Source organism: Epinephelus fuscoguttatus, linkage group LG14 (assembly GCF_011397635.1).
Source record: "Epinephelus fuscoguttatus linkage group LG14, E.fuscoguttatus.final_Chr_v1".
NCBI lineage: Eukaryota > Metazoa > Chordata > Actinopteri > Perciformes > Serranidae > Epinephelus > Epinephelus fuscoguttatus.
The window spans coordinates 42,199,002-42,220,478 of NC_064765.1; the positions used below are offsets into that span (position 1 = coordinate 42,199,002).

Here is a 21,477-nt window from a genome sequence, read left to right on the forward strand (position 1 = left end):
CTCACAGGGATACTGAAGACCGACATAATGACCTTGAGGGTTTCAATGTTTTTCGCATTAAATTTCAGTGTTTTTTATGCCTCTAATCTACAGATTGTTTCTGCTGTTACATCAGGTATCATGGGCTCTAGGCAGTTTGACTTTGTGGGCTTGCTTGGCTATCCCACTGATTTCTATTATCCCTGTGTGCGTCTGTGTGTCTCTCACTAAGCTGTAAAATCAGAAAGCCAATCTTGGTTAGCCAGTGAGGCACAGGTTAATGGCATCGGTCCTGCAGGCGGTGATAAGGGGGTCCACAAAGAGAATGGGGCCTCCTGAGCCCCCCTTCTTCCCCCAATCACAAGATGGCAGGTGTTTTATATATTATTATATCCTTTTGTGCTAAGAAATTTGCCAGAGCTGTGTTTCAAATGCTCTGCAGCTGGATGTACCAAGACCAAAATACTATCAAAGAAAGCCCTTTACTCATTTCTCCCCGTGTATTTCCTCCCCACAGGCCACATAAAAGGCACTTGCTTTTAGTAAAAACTTGGATTTCTTGTGATTTGATAAATCCCGAACAAAGAACATTCTGTGATAATGCCTGTTTTGTGAAGATAATTGGTGAACATGCACTCAGCACATGAAATTGATGCATTCACCTCTTCTTTTTTCTGTGTTCTGCAAAAAAGTCTTGTCATGTACTTAATTATTCACAATCAATACTGATTCTGCAGGTTTTCCAAAGCAGCAGCTTCCAGCAGCTAAGGAGTACACAATAATCTGACTCCTTATGAGATAATCAATACCACTTAGATGAGAAAGTCCTTCTCCATTTAATTAATTCAGATCAGAGGTAATTTGTTTAAACATATTTGTTCAGCTGTTTTTCCCTCCATCTTTGACTTTCGAGGGTTCATCTGAACTACTCAGAGATATGGAATTTACATCCCATTCGGGCTGATGCCAAATCCTGGCACACTGACAAAAGGCCAGGGAATCTGGAATATAAAGATAAGATTATTATTATTGTTTTTTTAATCTATGGCTGCTGGTGTTTGAAAAAAAGAAAAAAGAAAAAGATGAAGTGGGGGTGGGGTCGGTGCTTTTCCTCTCCTCTGTGCATCAGTGGCGCTGAGTTACTTTGCCTTTGCTTAGCTGATTGACTGGTTGGTATTGAACCAACAAGGTGGGCTCTGGGGGTAGAAATGTGTGTGCTTCAGCTCCTCTTTCTTTCACTGCAGTCACATGAGAACAGTAACAGACTTGCTGGTGTGTGAAATACTAAGAAAATCTGCATACTCAGCCACTGCTTTTTCATGACATCAGGTGAGTAGAGGACCAGCTGTGGCTGGAGAAGCCACACTTCCTCTTTACTGCCCTTTCTGCTCTGACTATGACAGAGATCTCTTCTTCTTATGAAAGCATTGCATGGGGCGGTATCTCAACTTGTTTGCCCCATCATCCAGGACTCTTATATCCACTAATCAGCTGCTTTGATCTAGTCCATTGTCTTAGCTGTTTAACGTTGATCAAGCATCACAATAGCTAAGCATCTCTCTCATCACTATTAATACTTTGTTTCACATCTTCTATGCCATTATTTTATGCCGGTCCATGAAATTGTATAACTGGCTGTATTCCACTGAATGAAATTTTCTTTTTATTTCATTTGTTTTCACAGGTTTTATTTAGCTTTGTGTGTTAGTGTACATTTCTTGGAATCTTTCTCTTTTTTTGTTCAGATATCTCTGAAAAACAAAACAAGGTTAAGGACTCTAATTGCATTGCAGTGTGTGTCTCCTGCTTGAGGTGGTCCACACCGCCACCTGGGGAGGGACTACATTGCAATAACAGTCTTAATCATATAAAAACATACAGTCTAAGAGAATTATGGAGAGCCACAAGGTATGAAAACAATACTGATGACATAGAAATATCATAGAAATTACTTTAAGTGTTACAGTGAGGTTAAGAATTAGGCCATATAGAAGAATGTAAAGCACTAAACCTTCCAGACACAGTATGTTCTAAGTCCCTATACTAACGTTATGCTTGACTTGAAATAATAACTACAGTGAACTAGTGCTCTTGATATTTTTTGTTTCAGTATATGTTGATACTGCTCACATTTTTTGTGTAGTTCTTCTGAATAGTATACCACATCTGCTATCACCATCATGAAATATATTTGTCATAATCCATACCACATTTCATGCTCGTTATTTTTAGTCAGACGATTCTAGCAGGGATTCTAGGACAGTGTAGTAGACACATCTCCTTACTCAGCAGCTGGAGGTAAATATTAGTTCATCTTCAGGCTGAGAGATCTCAGTCAGTACGTTTACATGCACAGTTAAGTCAAGCTATGGCTAGGCAATTTAATGGGACTACTGTCCTTGTCCCAGTATACAAGCATGGGAGTGGAATCAATTTATAGACCGAAGTATGTCCGACTCCGCTATGATAGGTGGTGATATGCCCCCTTTCAGTTTGTCAGTATTGGACCTTTTTTTGGTTGACCTATTATGTCACAGACCAAACAATCCTCATTATGTGTTCTCCTCCTATCTATGTATTTTAAAATATTTAACTCTTTCAGTTGACACAGCATGAACTGTGTCTCCTCATCCATCCAAAAATGCACAGTTCTAGAAGTAGATTTCTCCACATTGTTACTGGCCTCTTCTTCTGTTACGCATATAATGCTATTTGACTTCTGGATCAAAGCCCAAGGAGGAAACTGTGGAGCGTATGCAGAGTGCCTAGGCCAGTTTGGGTGCGATTGACTGTATACATGCAGGAATAAGGATAATCACACTATCTGGGTGTGTTAGTCCGACTTTGAGAAATTTACTACGATTTCAGTTGGACTAACATGTTTACATGTATTTTAAAAGTGACATGCAACAAAGGGCCACAGGCTGGAGTCGAACCTGGGCCACTGCAACAACAGCCTTGTACATGGGGCACCTGCTCTACCACTAAGCCACCGATGCCCCAAGATGATTATTTTTAATTAGCTCCACCTTTTCAGACTAAATACTGCTGGCTAGATCCTCCTGCCAACACAAAACTCACTTCCACACCAATGTGCAACTAAGATATTCTCGAAGATAACGAAGATATTCTCTATGATTGAAAAGGGTTGAAAAGGTGCAAAGAGGGTTTTTTTCAGGACATTGTTGATGGCTCCCTTTTAAAATTACATCCCTTATTTTCAAAGAAACCAAATGCATTGCAAATTGTTCTGTACACAGATGAAATAGAGATCTGTAATCCACTAGGATCCCTTGCATCAAAAAATAAGCTGTTGATGGTGTATTACACCCTAGCAAACATAAATCCAAAATACAGGTCTAAACTTGCTGCTATTAGGCTACTTGCCATAGCTAGATCCGTAGACCTCCGTCAGTGTGGTGTAAATGTAATATTGAACAGAATCAAAGAAGACATGGATGCATTGTACAATGGTGTTAAAATGCAAACAATGGACAGGAAACTATTTATGGTGCCACGGTCTCCGTCTGTGGTGACAATCTGGCACAGCATGAACTGGCAGGGTTCAAGGAGGGTGTTGGCTTTGCCTACAGCAAATGCAGACACTGTGAGTGTTCTTTTGAGGACATGCAGTCACACTTCAATGAGGATGCATTTACTAAAAGAACCTCGAAGAGGCATATCAGACAGACTGATGAAATAGAAAAGGCAGATACAGACTTGAGAACAACATATGGGATCAACTGAAGGAGCAAATAAGTCGAATTCCCTGCCTTTCACATTATACAACGAACTCCTCAAGACATTATGCATGTAATTCTGGAGGGTACAGCTCCTTTGGAAATCAAGAGTGTGTTGCACCATCTTGTTCAGTCAGCACTGATAGATCTGGGCCCGTATTCACAAAGAATCCTAAGACTAAAAGTAGCTCTTAGTGACGTCATTCTAAGAAAAATCTTAGAATTCCTTGAATTCTAAGATTTTTCTTAGAATTTTCCCTTGGTAAGATAAAAGTTATTCACAAAGCATCTTAGGGCTTAAGAGAGCTCCTAAGGTGAAAAACTGTTAAGAGGAGGGAGGAGGACTTTTAAGAAGCCTAAGAGTGTCTTAAACAGAGAAGACAGCGTAAAGACAGAGAGGAAGGAGAGATATTCTCCGTATATTGAACAACAGTGATTTGCTCCCTTGTTCTCCTCCACGAGCTGTGCCAACAGCAGGCACTGCTGTTCTGTCCAGTTCGGCTTTCTCGTTCTTTTTTCTCCATTTCATTCGTTGTTTTGGTCATTCTGCCAAATCAAACCGCTTTTTACCAGGAGGCCAGCAATCACTAATTGCTGACAGCTGAGTCTGCGTCCACCATTGATATCAAATAGATTAAGTAGTAAAATTACCAGCATGGCGAGTCAACATAACGATAAGCAAATCAATATAATAATCGGCATGTGAATGAGGTACGTTCAAACATTTTGAAGCTGTGTATCAATTAATTTAATTTTGCTGAGTTTCATCATCATGACATAAAATTATTTTCACGATTACACATTTCTTAATACAGTCTAAGTTCTATGATCAGTTGATTTCACTGTCCATTCATTACTAGGAGCGCATTTGTTTTCTTTGTTTTTTTTTCCATTTTGTAACAACCAATCACAGCTTTTAGAAGACTGCGTCATACGTAGCAACGGGGTCAACCACACATCCTCACTAATATAAAAGTTTTTGTCCCCTCCTTGCTCAGAGTTGCTCTCAGAAACTTCCTGAATCACTCTTAAGCTAAGATTCCTTGCTAGGAATTTTTAGGCTAAGTTAGGAGCTCTCTGAGAGGACTCTGAGAATCTTTGTGAATATGGGCCCTGGACTCTGTGAATTCTGTTATTCTGGGTTTCCCTTATTCCCCTCTGGATGTGAGAGATCGGCCATCCCCAATTTCACTGAGTACATTAATGTCAAGTGATGGTAAATTAAAACAGTCGTCTGGCCAAATTCTTGTCCTGCTAAGGATATTACCATTTGTTTTGGGAAGTTTGGAGGACAGTGCATATGTGCATCTGATAAATGAGCTTATAGAGGTTGTGCAGATAGTGCTTGCACCTATTCTTACCATTACAGCTGTTCCTAGATTGAAGTCACTAATTGAAAATCATATGAAGCATTGGAAGGAGCTTTTCCCAGAACGCAATATTACACCTAAATAGCATTATCCGATACATTTGCCATCACAGATTAAATCATTGGGTCCAGTGGTTAGACATATGTGTATGCGGTTTGAGTCTAAACATTGCCTCTTTATACAATGGGCTTCGAAGCTCAATTTTAAAAACATTTGCAAGTCTTTGATAAATCAGAAGCAGATATATGAAAGCTGCCAAAATGTTGACCCTTCATTACACCCAAACTTTTCAAATGAAAGGGAGATGGGACCTGTATCTGAGTTTAAAGATCTACTGTATTTACAAGGAAAACTGAGAGACTTCCTAGGTTATGATGAAGTAAACCATGCCGTTTCAGTCAAATGGCTTATGATAAATGGCAGTAAATACATAACTCAGAAGTCAATGATCCTTGCCAAAGTTGTGAATGGTAATATGCCAGAATTTGGACTGGTGAAAAACATATATCTTGTTGATTCTAGACTTCATTGTTTGGAATACCAACCATTTCAAACTGTACACTTTGATAGAAATGTCATGGCATATCAAGTTGAGGTCCCACACCTTGCGCAGGCTACTGAGTTAGTCGATGCTGAAAAGCTGGTGGATTTTACCTCGTATTACACAACTAGCAGCAAGAACCAAACCTTTGTACAGGTAAAATACCATCTTGGGGATGTAATGGAATTGTACAACAGTTAAAAATAACTCATTGTGTGTTCCCCAGATACGGTATGACTGGCTTTAGTAGCCTTGTAATTTGACCTTGGGAGATCTAATTAAGGAAGGTCTGTAGCAGATGAAAACATACAATACAGTGAATTATCTAAATGTGTTTGAAATTGTTTAAAATGTTACATGTTAAATGTTTAAATATCAAGTGTCAATTTACAGTACTGTGCCAACTGTTATAGTATATGACTACATATTTTGTATTGTTTCATTGATAATAAAACAAGTGAGATAGATAAAATTATGTCAAAGTCATGATTTCTTATTTCATGCTTGAAATAAGAAACTACTACTTGGAAAAAGCAGTTTTATACTTGTAAGTGTTGATGAAACAGCTTTGTAACTGTTGATATTCTAGTTTTAAGCATGTACTTACTCAGAATAGGTCATACAATCTCAGTAACAAGCTGTGATATCTTATTGAGATAATTAAGGACTAAAACACTTAAAACAAGTGAAAAAGTCTAACATAAAAACTGCTTACTGAGAAGAACTATCTTATCAGACAAAAAATAAGCATATATCACCTTGATCTAAAATATTTCATTTTACTTAGATTTCAGTTTTTGCAGTGTGTAACCAGTACCTTCTCCCAGACCTCAACACAGAGAAAAGGTTATCCGGTTGGGATCTTTACTGATTCTCCTGGCCTTATTTTTGTTGTATCTGGTATAAACATACCCTTTATGCAGGGTAGAGCAGCACCTAAAGTGTGTTCAGCTCTACAAACCACTCTTTATCAGGCTGTGATGTTCCCCGTAAGGATGATCTGGATGGTGCAGGGGATATCTGGAATTTCCCCAGGTGTGTCAAGTAAAAAAGTCTCTGCCTTGCTTTTCTCACCACCGAGTGAGTACAGCGCCCAGGTCAGGCCCTCAGTGATATGGACACCAAGGTATTTGAAATTTTCCACTCTCCAGTGAGGACCCATTGACATTAAAGGGAGTGTAGTTTCTTGGCTGCTTCTTCCCAAAATCCACGATCATTTCTTTCCTTTTTTTTTTTTTTTTGCTGACATTCAGGAGTAGGTTGTTGTACTGACACCAGCGGGTCAGGTCCTGTACTTCTTTCAGGTAGGCCTTTTCATTGCTATCTGTGATCAGGCCCTCCACGGCTGTTTTGTCAGCAAACTTAATGATGGTGTTGAGGTCTGAAGTGGCTGCAGAGTTGTGTGTGTACAAGAAGTACAGCAGGGGACTTAAAATGCGGCCCTGGGGTGCTACTGTATTATGGATGAGGGTGGAAGAGGTGTGTCCGCCCACCCTGACCACCTGGGGTCTGCCTGTCAGGAAGTCAAGGATCCACATGTACAGTGAGGTATTTAATCCCAGCCCCTTGAGCTTTATGACCAGCCTGGAGGAAACTATGGTGTTAAACACTGAACTGTAGTCAGTGAACAGCAATCTCACATAATTGCCTTTCTTTTCCAGGTGAGATAGGATAGGGTGGTGTGGAGGATGTGTGCTATGGCGTTTTTTGTAGATCTGTTGGGACAGTAGGCAAACTGTAGTGGGACCATTTCTGCTGGTTAGTGAGGAGCAGCATTTAAAAGTATCACTACATGACCTCCCTCTCCCTTCTCCCTTGTCCTCTTACAGTTCTCTCCCTAAAACACACACACACAAGACCTCACCACTCTGCATCCCCCAGCACTGACATAGTAAGTCATCGATGCAAAAGCACTGGTGACCCTTGTAGGTTGATAAGCTGCCTTTCCCAACCTTGAGCAGCCTCTACATTGGGATCTTCCCAGTCTTGATTGATGTCTGGCTTTCTCTCTTTGGCCGTGTCTGCCTCCTGCAAGGCAGTGATAGTTGAGTGGAAGCTCTGAGAGAATTTGGATTGCTGATTGTTAAAGGACAACTTCGGTATTTTTCAACCTGGGCCCTATTTCCCATGTGTATTTGTGCATATTATTCATGGGTACCACTTGTTCTAAAATTGGTTCAGTATTGAGGCGCGAAACGAGCTAAAATGGTAACGGGGGCAAATGCGTCCCGTAAGTGCTTTTTTTCGCCACTGAGCGGTTCAGATCGCCAGTGCTATCTCTGTAGATAGCATTTTGTAGCGGCCCTGGGGCAGTGGTGAGTGTGAATGAGTGGAGTCAGCTGTCAGTCAGTGTTGGAGCAGAGAGGGGGAGGGCGGCAGGAATGCGGGACGCGTTTGCCCCCGTTACTGTTTCAGCTCATTTTGCGCCTCAATACTGAACCAATTTTAGAAAGAGTGGTACCCATGAATCATACGCACACATACACATGGGGAAATAGAGCCCAGGTTGAAAAATACCAAAGTTGTCCTTTTAAGGGATAAATAATATGCTTAGTGAGGCTGGCTGAGGTGGACTGGTAGATTGCCCGATGGGCCCTGAGATACTGAGCATCAGATGTCTGGCACAAATGCAAATGTACTTTGTTTTAATTGTTTATCTTTTTTTCTAACACAAACATGAAAAGTATAGCAAGACCCTGAATGAAGTGGAGGGTTAAGACATATAAAGAATCTTATGCCCTCAAAGACTAGATCAAATCAAATCAAATCAACTTTATTTATATGGCACTTTTCATACAACAGTAAGGTGCCTCACAGAGGTTAAAAACAACCAAGAACCAAAACAGAAAACAAAACAGAAAAGAGAAAACCCAACCCTCCCACCCCACATAGAGATACATAAATATATATACATGCGCACACACACACTCACACACACTAGCTATCACTAAAGAGACATGAGCACTGCCGTAGAGACCACCCGACCCAGGCAGATGACACACAATGGCCCTCATTTACAAAACAAACAGACAACAGAAAACTGGGAGTATGTTCCTTTCCATGCAAACCTCAGCATTTATCAGTGTGGATGGAAGCAGAGGCTACGATCAAATCTCACATTCAAAGTTTGATTAGTGTGGATTTATGGTGCAGCATCAGACTGCCATCAAAGTATTTTCAATTCAATTCAATTCAATTCAATTCAATTCAATTTTATTGATAAAGCCCAATATCACAAACCATTTTCAGCTGTATAATAATCAATTAAAAGTGTATAGCCTATGAGAAAATATAATTTGTAAAGGCCTACATGGACGTGTGTTCTCTATCACAGTTCACAGTTGCCTGGCTCTGGGGGACTGGCTTCAGGCTGACTAAAGGCTATAATTTATCTCAACCTTTTTTTCCAAACACTGACAGGCCAAAGCATGTTTATATCATATATCATTTACGCATTATTAAAAAGACATAAATAAACCCTGCAGTCCTCCTGGATGTCATATTTTCATCACTGTCTATCAGAGTCAGTCTGACCTGGGGCTGATAAATTCTTATAACTACTGTCATTTGTCCCAGGACTGAATTTTGATCATAACCTTTCCCATTAAATACAAATGTACTGTTAATGGTTGTTAGTGGGTTTTTTTGTGCGCTGGAAAATGGGGCTATAGTAAAACATCGAGTAGAGGTGGAATCGCCTGTACAGCAATACTTCCATTAGTACAACAGTCACATTATACTTACTACTCTGCTCCTCTCACTCTCTTTTTAACCAGCCCAGTCACCAGAAAAAAATGTTGGCATTGTACATTTCTGCAAACCACTAATAAGTGGTACTGAGACATCGCTGTGTTTCCTGCCAGGATAGTTGTACAAAAAGCAGTTGCTTTTTTACCAAGACATCGCTGCTTTCCCAGCAGAGACTGTGTCCCCACACCAGGTATTTAAGCCAAACCACAATCTTTTCCTAATCATAACCAAGTGGTTTTAGAGCCTAAACCTAACCATATGTTCAATCAATTGATCGATTGATTGAATCAATCAATCAATTTTATTCATAAAGCCCAATATCACAAATCACAATTTGCCTCACAGGGCTTTACAGCATATGACATCCCTCTGTCCTTAGGACCCTCGCAGCGGGTAAGGAAAAACTCCCCAAAAAAACCCTTTAATGGGGGAAAAAAATGGTAGAAACCTCAGGGAGAGCAACTGAGGAGGGATCCCTCTTCCAGGACAGACAGACGTGCAATAGATGTCATACAGAACAGATCAATAAAATAAATTAACAGTAATCCGTATGACAGAATAAGACAGAAAGAGAGACAGAGACAGAGAGAGATGCAGGACAGACAGTAATGACAGTAGCTTACAACAACGTCAATGAAAGTAATAATATTATAATGTGTATAATCATGTGTATAATAAAGTAGAAGTATGACTAATGATAACAGCGGCACGAGGCATCAGGCAGGACCACGGCAGCAGCACAACCACACACGTCACACTATCCAGGCACCGCTGTGATTAGTTAACCTGCGAGACAGTGGAGCACAAAGGCTCCGGAGAAGAAGCCGAGCAAGGGACATGCAGTATGGCAGTGTTAGCAAGATGCAGTAACTGGACATGAGTGTCAGCAAAAGGGAGAAAGAGAGAGAGAGAGAGATAGAGAGAGAGAAGGAGAGAAGGTGCCCAGTGTATTATAGGAGGTCCCCCGGCAGACTAGGCCTAATAGAAGTCAGCCTAACTAGGTACAAGGCAAGCCTGAGCCAGCCCTAACTGTAAGCTTTATCAAAGAGGAAAGTCTTAAGTCTCGTCTTAAATGTGGAGACGGTGTCTGCCTCCCAGACCGCAACAGGAAGATGATTCCACAGGAGAGGAGCCTGATAGCTGAAGGCTCTGGCTCCTGATCTACTTTTATTAACTTTAGGGACCACAAGTAACCCTGCATGTTAAACACAGTATTGATAAAATGTAGAGTTTCAACATATCCCCTGAGTAAAAGCATGCAAATTGGGTTGTTCTAACATTAATACTGTTTTTCATCCAGTAACTACTTACCATTATTATTATTATTGTTATTATTATTATTATTAACTACTATCACTTATTCTTTGCAAATTTCCATGAGAACAGACAATGAATTATAAAATGTATTATAAATATCTAAATAATAAAATCTATTAATTTATTTTATCTTACCTCTTAATTGGAATGTAGTCCATGGACGCAGATGGCTCTGATAACAATACAAAACCATTAGCTGTGTCAGCCTCCTCTGAGCTCTGAAAGTCTTCCAGTGTCTGGTCACAGATAACAGTGGCAGTGTCAGTTTCCCTCCTGGATCAACATGGTAATCTGAGTCTCCTTTAGTGTTTCTTACAGTCTGTTCTGGAGCCACATTCTCTCTTTCTCTGCATCCATCATCGATCTGATGAACATGTTTTTTTATATATTCTACTTACATTCAGTATGTGACAGTACCTCAACATCCGTAATAGCATCATGCAACCATTTCCCTCCTCCACCGTAGTTTTTTGACAAGTACAACCCTCAGAGAAACACCTGAGTTTCCCCTTCTTATCTGATTGTTTTTGTTTGGAAAGGCTGAGATAGCTCTGGTTTGACTAAAGACAACTCTGTACAGACCTGTCTGTCAGGAACAGCTCTGCAAGTGTTTTCTTTATAGTAACTAAACAAGAAATTACCAAGACAATGATGTAATGATATGCTTAAAGGCTTTTTGAAATTTTAGACCAATCTTTTAGGTGACCCATTTGAGGTTGGGTAAGAAGCTGGAGCTTTAAAGTGTTTAACTGCATTCAGCTTAAAGGGGAATTAATGTTTTTTCCAACCTGGGCCCTGGCCCCACACACAGAGTACACGGATGTACATGGGTGCAGAGCTCATTGAAATTGAAGAGCGGACAAGGAGAGAGAGGGAGCAGTTTTACTTCGGTTGCATATATACTAAAAATCCTTTCCGTTATGTTGTCGGATAATTATACTAAGAATCCGAGCCTATTTGTATTGTGTGGAAAAAAAAGCACTTTTAGTGGACGTATTTTGACATAGTCTGACGCTGTCTGAGTGCCCTATTATTTAATATAGTGCACGCTCACAGGCTGCAGGCAGGTCAGTCTGAGCTTCGTACTGGAGAAATGTCAAATATTGAACATCCTGTCATTCATTTAGACAAAAGTAGATCAGAAAATAGGGCCCAGGTTGAAATAAACATTAGTTCCCTTTAATGAATGACTTAAATTCACCTGGCTTGATGGGTTTCTTTGCAGCTTCAGATCTGGATGAACTCACTGGCACTGTTAAAACTTATTTCATTTTTTGTGAGGACATGTTTGTGTCGACTAAAACCTTCTATAAATATATCAACAATAAACCCTTGTTTACAGGAAAACTGCTGTTTGTGCTGTAGGGAACTTGTGAAAAAAAAAGACTATCAGAAATTATTATTATTAATTAATATTAATTAACGATTGTTGAAAATAAGTATTAATTATATTAAATAGTATGCTTGGATTTAGATTAAATCACCCCATGGGGCACCACCTTCCAAAAGAGAAATAAAAAGAAAACAAACAACATATATATAAAAAACAAACACTAAGACACAAAAGAGTGAAAGCTAGAGAGAGAGCGAGAGAGAGAACGAGGCAGATAGAGAGATTGGGTGTGTGTGAGACAACGGCTGTCTGCCCTACAAAAAGCAAAAAGGCTGACAACAGAAAACTACAACAAAGATGGCTGAATCAAAGATGGCCACTGACAGAAGGGGGCTGGTCCCTCTCTGAGTATAGTTATGTTGAAAGCCAAATTAGAGTTCGTTTGTGATGAATATGTCACACAATGATGTGCGGTTCTTACCTACTGGCAATAAGATAGTTCCTTTTAAAAAGATGACTCCAGGGATAGCTTTAAATAATTTATAGAACCAGTAAAATTGCAGCATTGACAAATGCAGAGATTGGACAGTCACTGAAAATGTTAAAATATAACAATTAGAATGGGCGACTTAAAATGGCTGAGAGAAATACGAACAGGTCCAAAGAAATTCTACAAAATCCTCCGAATGCCAAATAAATGCCATCTTTAAAGAGTTCCAGAATGTCCTTAATGCATGTTAAATTGTTCAGGAGGGGGACATTTTTATTTACTCTTTTTGGGGGGTAGGAAGGGGTAGGCCTTGTGTAGTTGTCCTCCCACTGTTCATTTTAGTCTCCTGGCATCTCTTCTCCACGTGGTTCTGCTGCCCTTCCTCCCTCGGACTGCTGCGGTCGCTGTGGAGAAGAACTTGAACTCAGTTACATGTACACACAAACAGAGGGTGTCACACACACACTGGCTAGCTTAGCTTGGCCACCTTCCTTTATTTAGCTTAGAGTAGCTAACTTTTATTGAGCTTAGACTAACTCTGCGTCCACACACTGGTCTGGTGCCTCGTCTCTGCCGCTTGCTGCTCCGTCTTAAACCTGTGCAGATCCTCTGTAGAGTCGCCTCTGCTCCACAGTCCGACTCTGTGTCAGGTGTGTGCGCACTCCTCCGCTCTCATCATGCTTATGTGTGTCTGTCTCGCTTCCTGCCTCCTTGGATACCTGTGTCCATTCGCACTTAAGAGAGTACACTGACCTGTGTTGACCAATCTTGAGTCTTGGAGGATGTGGTCAGTTAACTGTTTAGAGACCACATGATGTCACAGTGTTTTCACGGCGCCATATTTGTGTCCGCTCACAGCAGTCAGGTCACAGGTCACAGCGTTGTCACGTTACCAAAACAAGTAGGGTAGGAGGAAAATCAGCGAGAGACCTAAAATGTATGTTACTTGAAAGATGTCAGGAATATGTTGTGCTGTTGGCTGTGATACCAGTCGACAAAGAAACCCCGGACTGCAGTTTTATTTCATCCCAAAGGATGTAGACTGGCGGAATAAATGGTTGGCTGTGATAAGAAGAGACCACTGGAAGCCAACAGCTAACGTTAACTCCAGGTTGTGCAGTCAACACTTCGTGTCCAGTAAGTCCTCAACTCTATCTAATTTTTATTTTAGTCTTTGAAAACCCCTTACAAAACACGCAAAACATGATTAACTTCAGATGCCATGCGATTAATGCCGACAGCCCGACACTACGTTACCTAACGTGATGTTAGCTACCTCAATGGAGATTCACATTGTCTTATGCTAACGTTAACGTAACTTCATCTGATTACGGTACACTCAAAAGCTTGTGGTTTGAGCTGATGTCAGTCACTAATTAACTATTATTCATACCTACTCTTGTCGTGGTGTGGGTCCTTCAATATAATACAGACTCACCGGCCAATTCATTAGGTAACACTTGTGCGGTCTAATGCAATCCAATCCAATGGTTATGCCATAAATGCTATTTTTACGAAGCTTATACATTTTGGGTTTTTGTTGACATTGTCAAAAAGGTGATAATTATTATAGAGGTCATAGTGGATGGTGCTGGGGTACTGGAGTGCATTATATTGTGTGGTGTTCTCATAATTTTGCCCAATCCATTAACATATATTGAGGGGGACAAAATATTAGGAATACTTTAATATATTACACTCCAGTACGCCAGCACCACCCAGTACAACCTTAATAATAAACATAAAGTTTAATTATCACCTTTCTGACAATGTCAACAAAAACTGAAAATGTAAAAAGCTTCATAAAGTAGAATGTATGACAGAGCTGTTGGATTAGATTGCACGGGTGGACCTAATGAAGTGGCTGGTGGGTGGACGGACGGACACACACACACACAGCATGTTGCAGAGGTTAGCGGACAAAATACTGTTGAGGGTACTAAATATGGGTCGCAACCAGTAATGGAAATTTTTTTTTTTCAAATATCGTTGTCTCTCTGTCTCATTTAAGTGTGAGGTGTGTACCGCCATAGCGAAACTGAGGGGTACGGTCAAATCGGACACAAATATGGCGGCGGTCTTGTCGACGTGACGTCACTGGTACCCATGAATAAGCATGCATTTTAAAAATAAACCCATAAAACAATGCAATAATATAAAACTAGAAAAAGTATTTTCACAAAATCCAAATATGACTAAATATGAATACTAATAAAACACAGGCATAAATTCCAAAATACAAACAAGTAAAACATGCAACCAGGATAGAATAAAATCAAACTAAACACATAAGCATAGCATGCAAAGAAACATAAGAGCATGTCTCACACTGACACTGGGTTCATACAAAGGATGTTTAGTTGCATGCAAGACCCTGGCTTTACATGACACATTAGCTTACCAACATCAAGTTATGTTGCCTATGATATAGCACTTAGGTTTACCATGACCTGGATGACTGAGAATCTTCACCGACAACATCAAGTTATCTTTGGCGAAGGCAACTACCCAAAAACCTGACTACAAAAAGATAATTCTTTGCCAGGCACATGTATGATAGCCACTGCCAGTGGGACAAAGCTGGAGTTCACAGGCCTACTTTGACTACACTGATTGTAAAGTTTCTGAGGCTGCAGCTGCAGATCTGGATAAAATCACTGTGAGATCTTACATAATTTTTTTGTGACGATGTGTGTGTGCTGACTAAAACCTTTGCCCATAGATCAACAACAGATGCTTGTTTAAAGCAAAACTCAGACCGCTTAGTCAGGTCAAGGAAGAGATCTAAAGATATTGGGATAGATTCCTGAACAATCAGACCGACACATTCTCACTCCAACCTTCTCACATATTGACTTTTGGTTATGGACTTTACACGTCAACATATGACGTGCAAGGTACCCTGGCTGTGTTGGTTGTTGGCTTTCTGGGACACCATATCAATTTCAGTCTGTTACATGCATTCTCCTCCATTTTCACAGGAAATGTACGGTTTGCATAGTCTCCTTCAAAATAAACACACTACGTCGGTACAACACTGTTGACTGACATTTTTTTCCTTAAACAACAAACATCTGTGTTTATGTTCAGCCAACTCATGCACATGCGTTCCAGAAATTTGAAATGTTGAGCATCAACTTGTATTTCTGTAAAGTGATGGAGTGCCATGAATGTAAAAGCATGTGTTACATCAGGATAGCAGTTCCATGCCTCCCATGCTGACTTCTTGCCTCTTCCTAAGAATGCAGATGTGGTATCACATCCCATTGAGCTGTGGAAGACGTGGAGGGCTAGAGATTTCTCGCTACCCAGGTTTTCGCAGATGGCATTGATGTGATGATATGTAAAGTTCTTGCCTGTACCGAAAGCAACCCAAATGTTCACATCTTGGCACAGGGTGACCATCTGATGGAACTTGCCAGTGAGGATCACAACAACATCGGTGTCAACAGTGCGCACCATACAGTTGGTACAGACATTCAGAAGGTCATCCTGCACGTGTCGTGATAGCAAGGTGCTAAGGATCGATTGGATCCTCGCATAATAGCAGTGACACCAGATGTGATGATGATTTCCTTGTCTTTGGTGCAATCCACAATGGCGATTTTGTTAGACAGGAATGCAAACAGTTCCTGTATCTTAGTTGTGTCACGTAAAAAGTCGGCCCAGTTTCCTGGGAGCTTGTTCCTTCCCTCAACCTTTCTCCGCACACCATTTCCTCACTTTTCTCTTGTGGATTCTTAGATACTACTGACGACAGGTTGTTTAAAAGAAGCTGAGTAAATTCATGTAACATAGACTAGTGGGGAAAAAGTAGTAGACAATTTTTGTATTTTAACTAAAGTGCTAAACACATTACTGTGTCCACTAAGCCCATACGAACCATTTGACACACAAAACAATTATTAGTTATTTTTTTTATATAACACTGTTTTTTATTGCTATGGTTGTATTCCTTGACCCTGAAAATATATGATGAGACACCAAAATTGTGATCCTAAGTGGCTTAAAAGCTGAGATAATGGTAGATATAGGTTTTTATATGGTGGCCAACTTCAAAATCCAGGATGGTCTCCATAATCTATTTGCAGGAAGTGGTTCCAATGAAAAATGGAAAGCTATGGGCATGGACAGCATTTAGGGAAAATATGGCGCTTTTGTCCAGCCTGTCCACATCCTGCCCAAATTATGCAATACCCTCCCTGACTAATTCTTTGTCTGAAGAACAAGATTCCTGTTTATGTTAGGGCCATCAGTTTGAGTTATCCCTCTGTCCTTTGGACCCTCACAACGATTGGGCCCTCGCTCCCCCATGCAACCGTGGGGGCCTGAGGCACGTGGGGGCTGTGATGCAAAGCGAGAAGGGAGAAAAAACCTGGCAGGAGCAAAAAAATGCAATGTTTTGTTTATCCACCAGGGGCACTTGGAGTGTAATTAAATGTGTGCAGGTGTGTCCAGGGGCGGACCCTTATCACACGTGAAGTTTCAAGCAAATCGGACAATGTCAATGTATAATAGGACATTTCCTGTTTCCACAAGGGGGTGGCATGAGCAAGATTGCCTACGAGCATATGGAGGCATTGAGGACGGGGCTCTTATCATGTACAGAAATTTTGAAGCAGTTTGGATGAAGTATGCGGGAGAGAGAGCTGCTTCAATATGCATTGTGATTCATCAAATATGGTGGTGCCATGGAGGCCACGCCCCTTGACATAGAGAAAAGCTTGTAATAACTTTTGATCAGCATGGTCTCAGGATGATCTGTAAAAATCTGAAGTCGATTGGATGAAATCCGTAGGACTAGTTTTTTTAAAAATACAACATGTGGAAATCACACCAAAATGACAAGTCAAAATCAAAATGGCCAATTTATGGTTTGGAGTAGACCATTGGTGCCAGAGACTTTTATGTGCATCTGGACAACAGACACATGTGTACCAATTTTCATGTTCTAACTCCAAAACAACCCCTATGGGGAGGGGTTTTTGAAGATTTCAAAGGGGCGCTATAGAGGCATTTTGTCCCCCTTATGGGCGACGCCCCTATCAGATGCAAGAGCTTGCCATTCTTGACCTGTGTATCAATTTTCATGAGGATATAAGGTTGCTGAAGCCATCAAAAAGCCAAATGTATTTGGTGGCGAAGGAGGCGCCATTGCGGGCACACCCTTGACATAGAGAAAAGCTTTTAATAACTTTTGATCAGCAGGGTCTCCGGATGATCTGTAAAAAAAATTGAAGTCGATTGGATGAAATCCCTCGGACTAGTTCGTTAAAAAAAAACACAACATGTGGAAATCACGCCAAAATGTCAAGTCAAAATCAAAATGGCCGACTTCCTGTTTGGAGTAGACCATTGGTGCCAGAGACTTTTATGTGCGTCTGGACAACATACACATGTGTACCAATTTTCATGTTCCAACTCCAAAAAAAACCCCTATGGGGAGGGGTTTTTGAAAATTTCAAAGGGGCGCTATAGAGGCATTTTGTCCCTCCATGGGCGACGCCCCTATCAGATGTAAGAGCTTGCCATTCTTGACCTGTGTATCAATTTTCATGAGGAGATGAGGTCACTGAAGCCATCAAAAAGCCAAACGTATTTAGTGGCAAGGGATCGATAGTTGCCACGCTGCCACATGGACACCATCAGACATAGCTTCACAGCGTTCATAAGGTAGCTTCACCAACTTGTTCTGCATGCATTAGAAGTGGAATGAAGTTGATGCAGTCAAATTTGTGGCATTAGTACATGTTAAAGTAAAAACTGATCATTTCCTGTTATCACAAGGGGGGCGCTATGAGTAAGGTGGGATATTAACATATTGGGGTGTTCGGGGAGGCGCCATCATCATGTCCAGCAAGTTTGAAGCTGCTGAGATCAAGTATGTGGGTGGTAGAGCCGTTCGAAATTCGATGGCAAGAAAACAAAAAATCGCCAAAATTTGTCACGGCCTAGCAGCCACGCCCCATGAGATAGAGAAAAGCTTTTAATAACTTTTCATCAGCATGTTCTCAGGATGATCTGTAGCCAAATTTGAAGTCGATCAGATGAAATCCCTCGGAGGAGTTTGGAGTTTGTTCAAATTTAAGTTGTGGAAATCACCATAATGAAAAATTCAAAATAAAATGGCTGACTTCCTGTTGGGATTTTACCATTGACGTTAAGAGACTTTTTTGTACATCTGGGTATGTTACATGTGTGTACCAAATTTTGTTTACGTACGACAAACTAACCCCAATGGGGAGGGGTTTTTGAAAATTTGTAGGGGGCGCTATTTCTGCATTTCGCGTCGACCATGTGCAAACGCCCAAAAATATCGAATTTTGGATGCGGCCAGATGAATGTGGAAAGTCAGAAGCATTTTGAAATTTGGGAAAGGGCCGAAATTGGGGCACGAAATGTCGCAGGAATAATAATAATTAAATTAAAGCTGCAAGCAGCTGTGATCAGGCCCTCGCTCCCCCATGCAACCGCGGGGGTCTGAGGCATGCGGGGGCTGTGGTGCGAAGCGAGAAGGGAGAAAAAACCTGGCAGGAGCGAAAAAACGCAATGTTTCGTTCATCCACCAGGTGGCGCTACAAGCACAACCAGATGTGGCCAGTTGCGTTCAGGGGTGGACCCTCATCACACGTGAAATTTTGAGCAAATCGGACAATGCATGAAGGATTTATACCAAGTTGATGTTCCGTGGTGAAGGATGAAAAGCCGCCACCGCGGCAGCCTGCAACATGACAGAACACATGTGTCCCTGTGGAGATTCATCGACTTGATCGTCATGTGGCCACAAAATGTAGTTGATCAGGTCAGGAGCTTTAGGTTGGTGTTTGTCCTGTTTCCACAAGGGGGCACCATAAGCAAGATTGCCTACGAGCATATGGAGGCATTGAGGGCGGGGCTCTTATCATGTACAGAAACTTTGAAGCAGTTTGGATGAATTATGTTGGAGAGCTGCTTGAATATGCATGGCGATAGCTGAAAAATGGCAGCACCATAGCAGCCATGCCCTTTGACCTACAGACATGCAGAGCATAACTTTTGATCAGCAGGGTCTCTGGATAATCTGTTAAAAATTTGAAGTCGATTGGATGAAATCCCTAGAACTAGTTCGTTAAAATACAACATGTGGAAATCACGCCAAAATGACAAGTCAAAATCAAAATTGCCGACTTCCTGTTTGGAGTAGACCATTGGTGCCAGAGACATTTCTGTCCGTCTGGACAACATACACATGTGTACCAATTTTCATGTTCCAACTCCAAAAAAACCCCTATGGGGAGGTGTTCTTGAAAATTTCAAAGGGGCGCTATAGAGGCATTTTGTCCCCCCCAAGGGTGACGCCCCTATCAGACGTAAAGGCTTGACATTCTTGACCGGTGTATCAATTTTCATGAGGAGATGAGGTCGTTGAAGCCATCAAAATGCCAAACGTATTTAGTGGCAAGGGATCGATAGTGGCCACACCGCCACATGGACACCATCAGACATAGCTTTACAGCGTTCATAAGGTAGCTTCACCAACTTGTTCTGCACGCATTAGAAGTGGAATGAAGTTGATGCAGTCAAGTTTGTGGCATCAGTACATGTTAAAGTAAAGCAGCGCGCACCACTGAAGTGGTTATGTGAAAACTCAGAGTAACTTAACCCTGATGTGGTGTGACGTTTCATCTTCCTACTCCAAAAAAAAAAAAATTTGAAAATTTCAAGGGGGCACTATAGAGGCATTTTCTCACCCCCCATGGGCGACGCCCCTATCAGATGTATGAGCTTGCCATTTTTGACCTGTGTACCAATTTCATGTGACTATGATGTCGCTGAAGCCATCAAAAAGCCAAACATATTTGGTGGCGAGGGCAACGTCATAGTAGCCGCACCCCTTGACACAGAGAAAAGCTTTTGATCAGCATGGTCTCAGGGGCTGAGGCTGTTGAGCAACAAGGGGCTGCGGGGAGATCCAGAGCAGGCATGGATTGGTGATGTAAATGTGGGGCTTACTGGCCACTTTATTAGGTACACTTGTGCAATCTAATACAATCCAATACAACAGCTCTGCCACACATTGTACGTTTACAAAGCTTTTACTTTTTCAGCTTTTGTCTGAAAGGTGATTATTGTACTTTATTGTTGAGGTCGTAGTGGGTGGTGTTGGTGTCCTGGAGTGCAATATATTTAAAAGTGTTCCTAATATTTGTCAGATTTGTATAGAGTCACCACTTTCTAGACGATGTCAACAATAACCGAAAATTTATAAGCTTCAGGGAAAAAATCATGGTATAGTCTTTTTACTGGATTGCATTAGATTACACAGGTGTACACAAAGTGGCCAGTGACTGTATGTTACATACATACAGATTTTCTCAAATAGTAGCTGGGGCTACTATTAACAAAATAGTTTGGGACCAGGCTACAAATAGGGGCAGGCTACTATTTGAAGGAGGCTTTCAATTAAAAAAATGTAAAAAAAAAAAAATATCACAGCCAAATTTGAAAATACAAATACTGTATTTTTTTAATTTAAACAGCAGAAATATTTATGTAAACCTGTCTTTACAGTAAAAATGAATATTTTCTATATAGTATTACAAAGAAAGTACTGTATTATTCATAGTAACAATGTTTACATTAACAGTAAAAATAGTTTTTGGTGTTTTTGTAAATCACCAATATTTACTATTGACTACACCACAGTTTACTAATTGTCCTGCCTTGAAACAGCGAATCATCCCATCCTCTGTACCATCTGCAGCCACTGTGATGCCACACACCTTACAAGACAACATGCCACAAACTAATTTTAAAACGAGGCTACATTCATAATAATGACTTTTTATCTCACAATTTTGATTAGGAATAGCAATTTCTTTTTTTCCATTACTGGCAAAAGTGGGCTTCCATAGACAAAGATGGTTACACACCCTAAGCAGGGGTCATATGCCAGCTGTTTCCACTGGCCACACAAT

General features: G+C 40.8%; 1 protein-coding gene across 11 annotated transcripts in view; it reads left to right on the forward strand.

Moving 5' to 3' along the window:
• Positions 1–21,477, forward strand: part of nrxn3a (neurexin 3a) — a 735,897-nt gene that overhangs the window by 75,811 nt on the left and 638,609 nt on the right. The window lies entirely within an intron of this gene.